This window comes from Lactuca saligna, chromosome 5, assembly GCF_052625555.1.
Source record: "Lactuca saligna cultivar CGN05327 chromosome 5, ASM5262555v1, whole genome shotgun sequence".
Taxonomy (NCBI): Eukaryota; Viridiplantae; Streptophyta; class Magnoliopsida; order Asterales; family Asteraceae; genus Lactuca; species Lactuca saligna.
In genome coordinates this window covers 313,632,150-313,644,472 of record NC_136421.1, presented here as the reverse complement: position 1 = coordinate 313,644,472, position 12,323 = coordinate 313,632,150, and positions in this window count along the sequence as shown.

The window sequence follows — 12,323 nt, the reverse complement described above, 5'->3', positions numbered from 1 at the left end:
TTTTTTTTTTTGAAAAATACGTGAAATATTCTAAATAGAATATTACACTGACATATTCTAAAAAATAATTTTAAAATGCAAAACAAATGGAAAAATCTAAAAAAAAAAATTTAAATATTATTTTCGGAACTTGAATTAACTAAAAAAAAAATTAAAAATATATAAAAAAAATCCTATTTTTTTTTTAAATACGTGAAATATTCTAAATAGAATATTACACTGTACATATTCTAAAAATAATTTTAAAATGCAAAATAAATGGAAAAATCAAAAAATTCTTTTTTTAAATATTATTTTCGGAACTTGAATTAACTAAAAAAAATTTTAAAAAAATAAAAAAATAAAAAAATGCGTCTCACGGTCTCACAAAATTAGACGGTTTCACATGAACCTAACGCTATATATATATATATATATATATATATATATATATATATATATATATATATATATATATATATATATATACACGCTCCGTTTACCAACATAATCGAACCCTTAAGGCCTAGAGTTCCAAAAGTCTTTGGGTACGAATAAAAGATATCATTGTAACAAAAGAAATTAAATATTTTATATTTTTTTCTTCTTATTTATTTTCATACCCATATGAATAGTGGCAAATATAATATTTTGATTAAATTAATAATATTTTAAAACACATGTTATCATTTCATATGGATAGGAAGATGAATAGAAAGAAAAATAAGAGGATATTCTCTTGTAACAAAGACAGGTCACAACAAATAAAACAATAATAAAACTATATAACCAAAAGAAACCAATCTTTTCACACTATGAACAAATAATTAAGGGTGACAATTGATAACATGATACGAAAAATAGCACGACATGAAACGAAATTGGAACAATACTGAAATTCAAATTTGTAGTTGTGTCTTGTTCGTGTAAAGTGTAAAGAACACGATGCCATATCGTGTTTGTGTTCGACACTCAAAACAAAATTGATACGAATAAGCATTTCTTGTGGTGTTTTTTGTGTTGGTCGTGTTATGTATGATTAAATACTAATTAAATAAACTAATTGTTATTTTATGTTATATTTGTCATGTCGTGTTTGTCGTTTTTTAATTGGTTCGATTTCGTGTTAGTTAAAAAAAACACGACATCGTGTCGTGTTCGTGTTATATAAAAAATTATCGTGTTGAGTCGAACAAAAACACAATACGATGGCCGATTTGCCACCCCTTCAAATAGTTGACAACTTGAAAAAGTTCAGAAAAATATGAAAAAACGTGTTTATCTAGGTTGATGTGAAGCTGTTCACCCAAGGTGAGAAAATTAGGTAACAATAACTTTCAATTTCATTCCGCTGCCAACCAACAAGTTAAAGAAGACACGATTCCAATTCCAACAACTTTTTTTTTTTTTTTTGTGGTTTGATCCTTTCTTCAACCATAACTACTACTACTAGTTTTCAAATAGCAACTTGGCCCATAAGCACAACGTGCAACAATAAAATAATTTGACTTGATCCCAAACACAAGATAACTTATTATATTTAGGAAACTTGCATATACTTTTATTAAAGTATATGAGTAAAAAAATCAACTAAATATCACAATTCTAACGAAGTAGCAACGTACTTTACTTTCATTACTTCTTATCAATACATTTTTCTTTGAAAGTCCACCCAATTACAGAATAAAAACCAACTTTCACTGCTATAATCACATGATTGGGTAGATTTTTTAAAGAAAAATGTGTTAACAAGAACTTTTTTTTCAATCAGAAGTATTTATGCTTAGCTAAAATCCTCAAACTAAGTGGAGCATAGGCAACTACATGATCCACAAGACGTAGCATTTGTGGTACTGGTATCACTTTTTGGATATTACAAGATATGATTATATAATTACACATTATGCATAATGCATAATGCATAATGCATAATGCATACATATATTGTCTTGTAATGAGGACGGGATATAGGAGTTGATATATTGGTTACGTAGTAATAGTTTTCTAATAGAAGCCACCTTCCTTTTCTGAATTAACAAATAAACCACACTAATGATTTGAAAAAAATAAAAGGGGGGGGGGGATCAAAAAGATTTCCCTTAAAGTTGCAGATATAGACACCCAGACCCTTCCCTTTGTTTTTTACTCAATTTAGATGGAGACCAATAATAAATTCCATGTTATGGTCCTGCAATATGGAGCTATGGAGTGATGGCAACTAAAGGAGAAAAGTAAAAGTGTTTTACCCTTGCAGCTTACAAGAAAAAGGAAGCTTAGAAATTTAATGTATTGTACTCAACTAATGGCCAAAAGAATAATAGGGATAAGGGCATTTTGAATGTTATATACACAATTTCTCTTTAACTATACAAAGTTGCAAGTAATGAAGTAAATGACAAGGTACCTTTTGTATTGGAATGTAGGATACCCTTTGAATATCATGTGGGGTTCCTTTCAGTTTTCAAATCCATTAAATTCTCTTTTCACATATATTGTAACCACTTAAGGGTATGTTAAGGTGAGGAAGTCATATTGAACTCCATTTTCATGGCCTGAAATGGAATATGGAGCAATATATATTAGGTAATAACTTGAACTAAACCATCAAAGCTTCCGATTTCAAATCGTGAAATAAAATGGAGGAAAGTACAACCACAGAACCATACATCCTAGCATCTATTTAATTTGAAACATTCTAGCTTTTGAGCGTATCAACAATTAGTTTGAATATATAAGTGATAAACTCTACCAGGAGACATGACATTGCTTATATAACAAAACAAACTTGGGATCCAATTCGATCAAATTTAATGTCTGAATTGGTACAATTTCAGTTAGGGTTTTGTGAGATTTCGGAATTGAAAAATAATTGAATATTTGATAGGCTCCCTCGTGAGAAATAGACAGAGATTTGACCTGGTTGATCCTTGGAATGCAACTCCCATCTTCACGGTAAATCTGAGAAACTATCAGTTTGGAGTCCCCACCTAGTGATGGTGCCTAAAGTTTCTTCACGAAGAGATTCCCTCTGGCACAATCACGCTTCTTTTGCGACTGAAGAGGTGAGTGAGAGGAAGATGTTAACTAAGGGATTCATGGCTTCCATGGAAGATGCACACTATTTGGAGAGAAGTTCTGTTAGGCGGGAAACAATTCTGGTCGGGTTTAGGAAACGGGTCAAAATGAATTAGATGGCTAAACCAGAGAAGCCCGCTAAAGTTTATATGGGTCAATTGCCCATTACAACAAAATAAAGCCCATACATCCGTTTTTGTCTGTTGTAGCATGAGACAAAATCCTGACTATATCAATAAAGCCTTTTAATATGCAGGTACGGCCGTACGGGTGGATGTGGATACTTGACATGGTTCTCTAAAAAGATTTTGAAGAGAAGAAAATGGGGTTGACACCTAGGGGATACAAGGTTAATCCATGCATCATTAACATTTTAATAATTTTTCTTTTTTCTTTATATTTTTTGGGTTGCTCCAATTTTTCTATTTTTTAGACCTTTGGTTTTGTCAACCCATGGTGAGAAGGGGATCCATCAAGGTGAATCCATGGTTGATTTAGGATGCTTCGTTGAATGCTATAATAACATAATTTGCTAAACGGCAACGTCTGAATAGTGAATCATTATAACTGAATCCATTTTGGGTGGTACGTTTTGAGTGATCCATTCTACAAAGGTACGTGATGACTCGTGTTTTAAAACTGATTCGAATCAACCGATTGAATTGGTCTGAACAGAAACTGAGGATAAAAGCGGCTCAATAACGACCGATTTTATGCTAAGTTATAGACCGGATGGGACTGGACAGGATCTTCAAATGCCGGATTGAACCAGTGCGATAAAACTTGTTTTTCCGGAATATATATAATTCGAAAGTCGAAGCACACCTCTATCAGATGTATACCAGCGGTCGAACCCGAAACCGAACATTAGACCGATTCAACTAAAAAACCGGTTTTTAAAACATCAGTGTTGACTTATCCACCGTCTTCTTCACCATTAAATTTCTTCAACACTTGAATATGAGATTGCATGTTCTTCCCGACCACGTTTCTTCCATTGTCACTTCCTTTTCCGACACCTACCCTCCACTATTTTCTCAACGACACCTGCCCACCATACCCTTCCATACCACCACTCCAGCGCCCAATGATTCATTGTTTGTGAGTCATATGAAATCTTCCTATTTCATCCCCTAAATCCTCCCACGCTCATTTCTTTCACTGACAGTTGATTATATGAATCTTCCTTATCTCTTTAAACACATCCATATTAATTTTTCAGTAAAAATAGGACTAAAATGTAGGTTAGAATAAAAGACAACATAAGTTGAATAGTTGAAGAAGATGCGTGAAAAATGATAGGAATTAATGAGTATTTATAGGAGATAAACTATAGAAACTCACTTGCCACTTACCACCATCAATTTATTATTTTATCATCCATGAAAACCACAATTCCTGCTTAAAATCTCATTACATTATATTTATATGTAATGCATATGTAACACTCTAAAATTTTCAAATATATTTTTTTTCACTTTTAATTCTCAATATTACTCATAATTCTGAATCGTTACATAAATTGTAGTTTGTTTTCAAAACAACATCATAGTATCCAAAAATCCTCAAATCTCTATACGCCAACGGATGTGTATAATCGAGTAGGAACGGGTTCGGGGCGGGTCAGCAAATCCCATCCCCGAACCCGATAGTTAAATTTGGCCCCGAACCCGACCCGATACCCGACGGGTTTCTTATCGGGGCGCCCCGTTGGGGCAGAAAATTTCCCCGATCCCGAACCCAAACCCAAAACCCGAAAACCCGAACCCGAAACCCGAAAATGGAAAAAACTACAATAGAACAATAAGAAATTAAAACCTTACAAATGCTTAAAATACAAAATAAGTTCTTAACATAATTGAACCAAATATGAAAAACTAAATTCATCGCAACAGTACATTACACTTAAACATTAAAACAAACTTAAAATCAAGCAACCTCTTCTACATCCCACCTTGTTGATCCACAAAATCATTATTTACTTGATTATAACATGAACCTCCCACCTCTTGACTACTTTCAGTTGGAGCATGAATCTGACTGTTTGAATTCATATCCCCTGAAAAATAACAACCAATGTAATATCAGAAATCAAATACAACAGTTTGTTAAGTTCAAATTAGCTCAAATTCGAAATCAAATTCTTCAGAAAATCAGAACTCAGAATCATCAAAAAACAGAATTCAATTCAGCATAACAGAAATTAAATACAACAGTTTGAAAGGTGTGAATCAAATACAACCATATCTTTAACGAGAGTAAAGTGCATTGCTATTTCCAAAAAAATTCCTATTTATATCAATATAAGGCAACAAACAATGCAAATAATAAAGTATCATTATCTAGTTCAAGTATTTCAACTTATCAAATGTTACTTTTTAAACAAAACACACTTTCCACTTTCACATAAAAGCATTATTTGAAGGCATGAAAGTATAATTTTATATATCTGATGAAGGGATCTGTATAAAAGTCAACTAAATCAATATAACCTTTTCAATCCATACCACCAACACTATTGTTTGAAGTGACCTTAAGAACAGTAGATAACATTTTGTCAACTGTTAAGTTTATAATACCCTTAACAGCTTCACAGATCACAGGTGTGTTATCCGATGCCTAAAACTAGGACAACATCGAAGCTATGCTATGCTTATAATAGGAAAGAAAATAGACGAGTTGAATCAAATTCATCAAAACTGGGACAACATCGACTAGATCAGAACTCAAATTGAATCAAATTAATCAAAAATCATAACTCAAATAAGCCGAAATTCGACTAGCTGCGATCATGAGAACAGATTCAGAACAGTTGTGCTACATCGGATTAAGAAAAAATAACGTAACCTTACCTGGATGGTTGTCGGCTAGATTAGAACTAGAATCAGCAGGTCGTTATCGCAGGTGGTGAGTAGATGAAAACGAACGAGGTAGATGGCTAGCATCGATCAGAACTCGATTCAGATTGAAGGCCGCTGGCTCGCTGCTTGCTATTTCTGGTTCCTGCGGTCCTGCCTGCCACAAATGAAATGAACGAGGTATATGAGACTTCCAAGGGTCGACAGCTCCACCATTTTTCCGATCGACAGAAGAGATACAGATGAAACTCCACTTTTTTCCGATCGAGAGAAGAGAATACAGATGAAAATTTGATTACGTCAATTTTTGTTGTCGGCTGGAAATTGGAATGGAGAGAAAAGGATGTGTGATTTTAGGGTTAGAGGTTTGAAGGGTTGAAATGTAATTATATATATATATATATATATATATATATATATATATATATATATATATATATATATATATATATTCGGGGCGGGGCGGGTCGGGGCAGGCATCCCCACTCCCTAACCCGAACCCGAAAAAACACCCGATAACGACCCGAAACCCGATAAGCTTGCCCCGACCCGCCCCGAAATCTTCGGTAATCGGGTTTTCCCGTCGGGTTCGGGTTTTTTTGCCATCCCTATAATCGAGCCTTCGCCTTCCCAAAATCTATAGAAGTACCTGAGATACATATCACACAACACTATAAGCACAAAGCTTAATGAGTTCCCTAAAATACCACACACAAATATTTAGCCTCTCCTGCCTATATCTCGTTAAGGACCCTCTGGTCATGTGTCTTAGTGAAGACCCTTCGGTCTCACGGCTCGGGTTGGACCCTCTGGTCCTATCTCAATAATGCACATGATAATATACAGCATAAATCACAAGACATAAGACATGATATCACATATCTAAATATAAGCACATAAGATCAACATATGCACCGAATAATATAACAACATAAGTCACAAAGACAGTATGTATGATATCACATATCTCAGTATAAGCACATAAGATCAACATATACATATAATAATATAACAACATAAGTCACAAAGACAGTATGCATGATAACGCATATCACAGTATAAACAAATAAGACCCTCCGATCAATAATGTATTAAGACCCTCCGGTCAATGATGTAAATAAGACCCTTCGGTCAATAACACGAATAAGACCCTCCGGTTAAATATGTAAATGAGACCACTCGATCAATAACATGAATAAGTACCTTCGGTCACACACAGATTACTACATATGTAAGTGTAGTGAGAAGACTCACCTCAACTTGTATGTGAGAAACCCTACGTTGTCACTGCTGCTGCTCATTGGCACATGAACTGAGCTAAAACAACCCAACACTATAATCAAAAGCTATACAAGGTTATATCTTAACACTATGCCCCATAGATGGCCCATCTAACCAGGATGTAATCTTCTATATTCAATCCCAAATTTGATAGAATCCTTGCTAGCTTCTCTTCTAGCCATTAGGGGTGACAATTATTAAGACGACACGATAAAAATACACGACACGAAACGAAATTGGGACGAAACTGAAATTCGAATTTGTGTTTGTGTTAAGTGTAAAAAACACAATGTCGTGTCGTGTCGTATTTGTGTTTAAAATCCAACACGAGATTGCACGATTTAGCATTTATTTGTCGTGTTTTTCGTGTTTGTCGTGTTTATCGTGTTATGTATGATTAAATAATTAATTAAATAAACCTTTTTTTTATGTTATCTTTGTCATGTCGTGTCGTGTTTGTCTTTTTTAATCGATTTGTTTTCGTGTTAGTTAAAAAAACACGACATCGTGTCGTGTTCGTGTTACATAAAACATTGTTGTGTCGTGTCATGTCAGACAAAAACACGACACGATGATCCGATTTGCCACCCCAAATAGCCATATACTAAACTTTGGTGGTTGAAATAACAACACTCTTATGTAGTCTTCACATCCTAATGGTTGTTCCTCTAAGTATTACCATAAAACATGTAGAATTTTACCCGAATCTACACAAATGCTTTAGTTCGGCATCAGTGAAGCCTTCGAGGACGATCTTCTACCTTTGGAAATATAGGGAGACATACGAAGTTCCTTTCAAATAATGAAGCATTAATTTGACTCCTTCCCAATAACCTTTCCCCAAATCTTTATATACTTATAAAGGAAACATTTTTCCTTTTACCGCATTCATTGAAACTCCCATGATTCATTTTACTCAAACCATATTCATTTGAAACCTCTTATTTGAATAAATACAACTCAAAAGTCTCTTAATAATGATTTATCATTCAAATGTTTTATAACTTATATAACATGTTTAATAAGCAATTAATGGATAGTCTACTATAAAAGGCAAATCTCTTTTAGTAGACATACAAATACCAATCACATACATAATTCACAAAGAAAACAAGTCTAAAGGTTTGTGTGTTGGTTTGAAAACTTTTGACTATTTTTCGAGCCATGTTATTATGTTAAAGTTTTTAATTTGTAAGTTTGTTATATACTAATTCTTTTTTGGGAAAACTGCAATAAAGTTCCTACATATTGGCCTCATAATAGATTTAGTCCATATATTTATTTTTTATGCAATTAAGTCCTAAATACCGGTAATTGTATTCAATTGACCCTTTGACCCGGTCAACAGGTCATCCGACTTTCAAAATTTACATTTTTGCCCCAAATTTCAAAACTTATTACAAATTTGGTCTAAATTTTACACTTTTGGCCCAGATTTTAAATTTTGTTACAAATTTGGTCCAAACTTTACCCTTTTTGCCCAAATTTTATAATTTTATTATGAATTCATCATAACTTTTGTTCGTTTTACAAATTTTTTCTCAAAAAATTGTTTCTAATATGTTTTTTCTTTATAAAATCATATTTATACAAAAAAACGTATTTTCATATAAAAATTTTATATTTTCTATATATATATATATTTTAATTTTTTTTTTTTTTGTATATGAAGTATCTAGTTATAAAAATATATTTATTAAATATATAAATATATACAAAACCGTTATTATAAAAAAATGTATAAAAAACGTATTTTACAAAAAAATATATATACAAACACCTATCACATTTGTGTGTGTGTGTGTGTGTATATATATATATATATATATATATATATATATATGCACACAAATCAGTGTGTATCTATTTTTTTTTTATAAAATTGTGTTTGTTTATATATTTTTTTATAAAAATGTGTTTGACTAATTTTTTATATAATACGTGTTTGTATACATTTTATTAAATCATGCTTGTATACATTTTATAAAATGTGTTTAAATAATTTTTTATATAATATGTGTTTGTATATATTTTATAAATCGTGTTTGTATATATTTTATAAAATGTATACAAACACGTATTACATAAAAAATTATTCAAACAAGTTTTTATAAAAAAAAATGTAAACAAACAATATTTTATAAAAAAATATAGATAAAATAGGTGTTTGTATACGTTTTTTTTTTTCTAAAATACATTTTTGTATACACTTTTTATATAAACGGATTTGTATATATTTATATACTTAATAATTATTTTTTTATAACTAGATATTTCATATAAAAAAACTTTTTTAAAAAGGTTTATATATATATATATAATATATATATATATATATATATAATATATATATATATATATATATATATATATATATATATAATATTAAATTTTTAAGTGAAAACATGCTTTTTTTTATAAATATGATTTTATAAAGAAAAAACATATTAGAAATAATTATTTGATAAAAAAGTTGTAAAAAAAACTAAAGTTAGGATGAATTCATATTAAAATTCTAAAATTTGGGCAAAAAAAGTAAAGTTTGGACCAAATTTGTAACAAAATTTAAAATTTGGGCCAAAAGTGTAAAATTGGACCAAATTTGTAATAAAATTTGAAATTTGGGCCAAAAATGTAATTTTGAAAATTGGATGACCTGTTGACCGGGTCAAAGGGTTAAATTGAATACAATTGTCGGTATTTGAAACTTAATTGAATAAAAAAAATATATAGGGATTAAATCGATTATGGGATCAATATGTAGGGACTTTATTGCAGTTTTCCCTTCTTTTCTTTTTTTCTCTTTGTTTAAGTGTTCTTTTAAGACAATCATTTTATGTTGTGGTTGAAATTTTAATTTAACTATGTTAAATTCATGTTATCGATCATATATTATGGAATGTGATATATATAATATTTAATTAAATATTGTATATATGTTTTTATGTTTGTGTTGCTTTTAAAGTAATAATTAATTAAAAATCATGGATATGCTATATTATCCATATTATCCATGTAAGTCTTTTTTAAAATGCAAAATTATCTATTTTATCACTTTGTATTTTAGTATATGTTTAACATTTTAAGTATAATAATAAGTTTTTTTTTTTTTTTTTTTTTTTTTTTTTTTTAAAGTTTTCTTTCACTTATTAATAATAATAAGTGGTTTTAAAATTAACGAACAATAGTTATAAATAATAAAATCAAATTATAAAAATCATGGATGAACAATAATTTTAAATGATAATAACATCAAATTAAAAATTACATAACGTTAGCTACAAATAAATTCTATTTTAAATGAACATCATTAATGAAATTAGAAAATAAATACATAAGTAACAATTTAAATTAATTACTCAAAACAATTATTAAAAATAATACTAAATAGATAATTATATTTAATTCAGTTAATAAGGAAGGTGGGTTGATGTTAATGAATATTATTGTTCAAAATAATTAATATTATATATATATATATATTAGTGTAAAAATATTATGTCAAAGTTAATGTCAAAAGCAAAACCATTATCAACATATATTTTTCAATATTCTAACAATATATATTTAACCCCCACGATGTTGGTAATACATGGTCTAGTGCATATCATCACGTACACCAACCTACCCAATGTAAATGCTTAGGGGACCTACCCGTTTATAACATGTCATCATGTGTTGACCTAAATTTATGTGCCAACCAATGTTCCTTGGATGGACCGACATCAAAGTAAAACCTGTTCTCCTAGGTTGTATAGACAATATCAAAGAGTATCGAAGCTTCGATGAACCTTGTAACAAAGACAATGCTCTAGAACTTTTGACTAGATGTACGCTTTTTCCTTGGCTTGGACATTTGTTTTTCTAGTCAAATTTTACCTACGTAATTTCTTGGAGCGCTTTGCTCTTAGATGAGTCTTCATATCTCAACAGTCCTCTTCGCTTGCTTAATAAATGGAACTAACTAAGAGCATTGATAATAGGAGTTTTTTCAAACAAAAATTCTCTTGAAATTTGAAAAAAGTTATTGGATAAACTTTCTCAAACCAAAGTTTTCTCAAAGAGCCTGTATGTAACTTTTTGTCTTGAGTTTATTTCATTGATTGTGATGGGTCTTATATGTTTTTTTATTAATTATAATACGTAGACATAATTAAAAAAAGATATTCGAATACTCTTAAGATGTTGTTGTTGTTATTGTTTTTTTTTAAATTTTACAAAAGCTCTTTTTGACCTCTTTTGTTTGCGGCATATGTTTGCTTGAAGACTATTTCTTTTTTAGAAGACCTCGGACGTCAAAAGGTTTTCATGCCTTTCTTTAAAAGACTTGGAAATCACTTATAAGACTTGCACGGGTAATATATATATATATATATATATATATATATATATATATATATGGAATATACATTACAAGCCCACCTAAGCTTAGGTACTAAACCTCTAAAATATGTCGTTTTAATATGTTAAATATACCCGGTTGGGTTTCACTTGATAAATATATCATTCTCCATAACATTTTCTTCTTTTATTATCGTTTTATCATCTCCGTTTTCTTTCCTCGATTATCATTTATCACTTCATCCAAGTGAAAATTACTAAACCCTAAACCTAAATCTAAACCCTAAATTTGAACCCTAAACACTAAAGCTAAACCCTAAACCCTAAATCTAAACACTAAACCCTAAACCCTAAACCCTAAACCTTAACCCTAAACCCTAAACTCTAAACCTTAAACCCTATAGTGTCGATCTTGAATTTACATCTTGAAGTATTAATCGTGAATCCATTAACCGTAATCTTTATATAGTAAAACAATGTATTTTCAAGAGGTTTAGTACCTAAGCTTAGGTGAGGCTGTAATGTATATTCCCTTTTCTCATATATATATATATATATATATATATATATATATATATATATATATATATATATATATATATATATATATATATATATATATATATATATATATTGGTGTTAATTTACACCAATATATTGTCAAATGTGTTAATTTAAAGTTTGCATAACTACACTGAAATTCTCATTCCGATAGACTTGATATATATTGGTGTTATAAGTTAAACATAGAATGCTTGATTATGAATTCATTCACTAATAGTTACATAT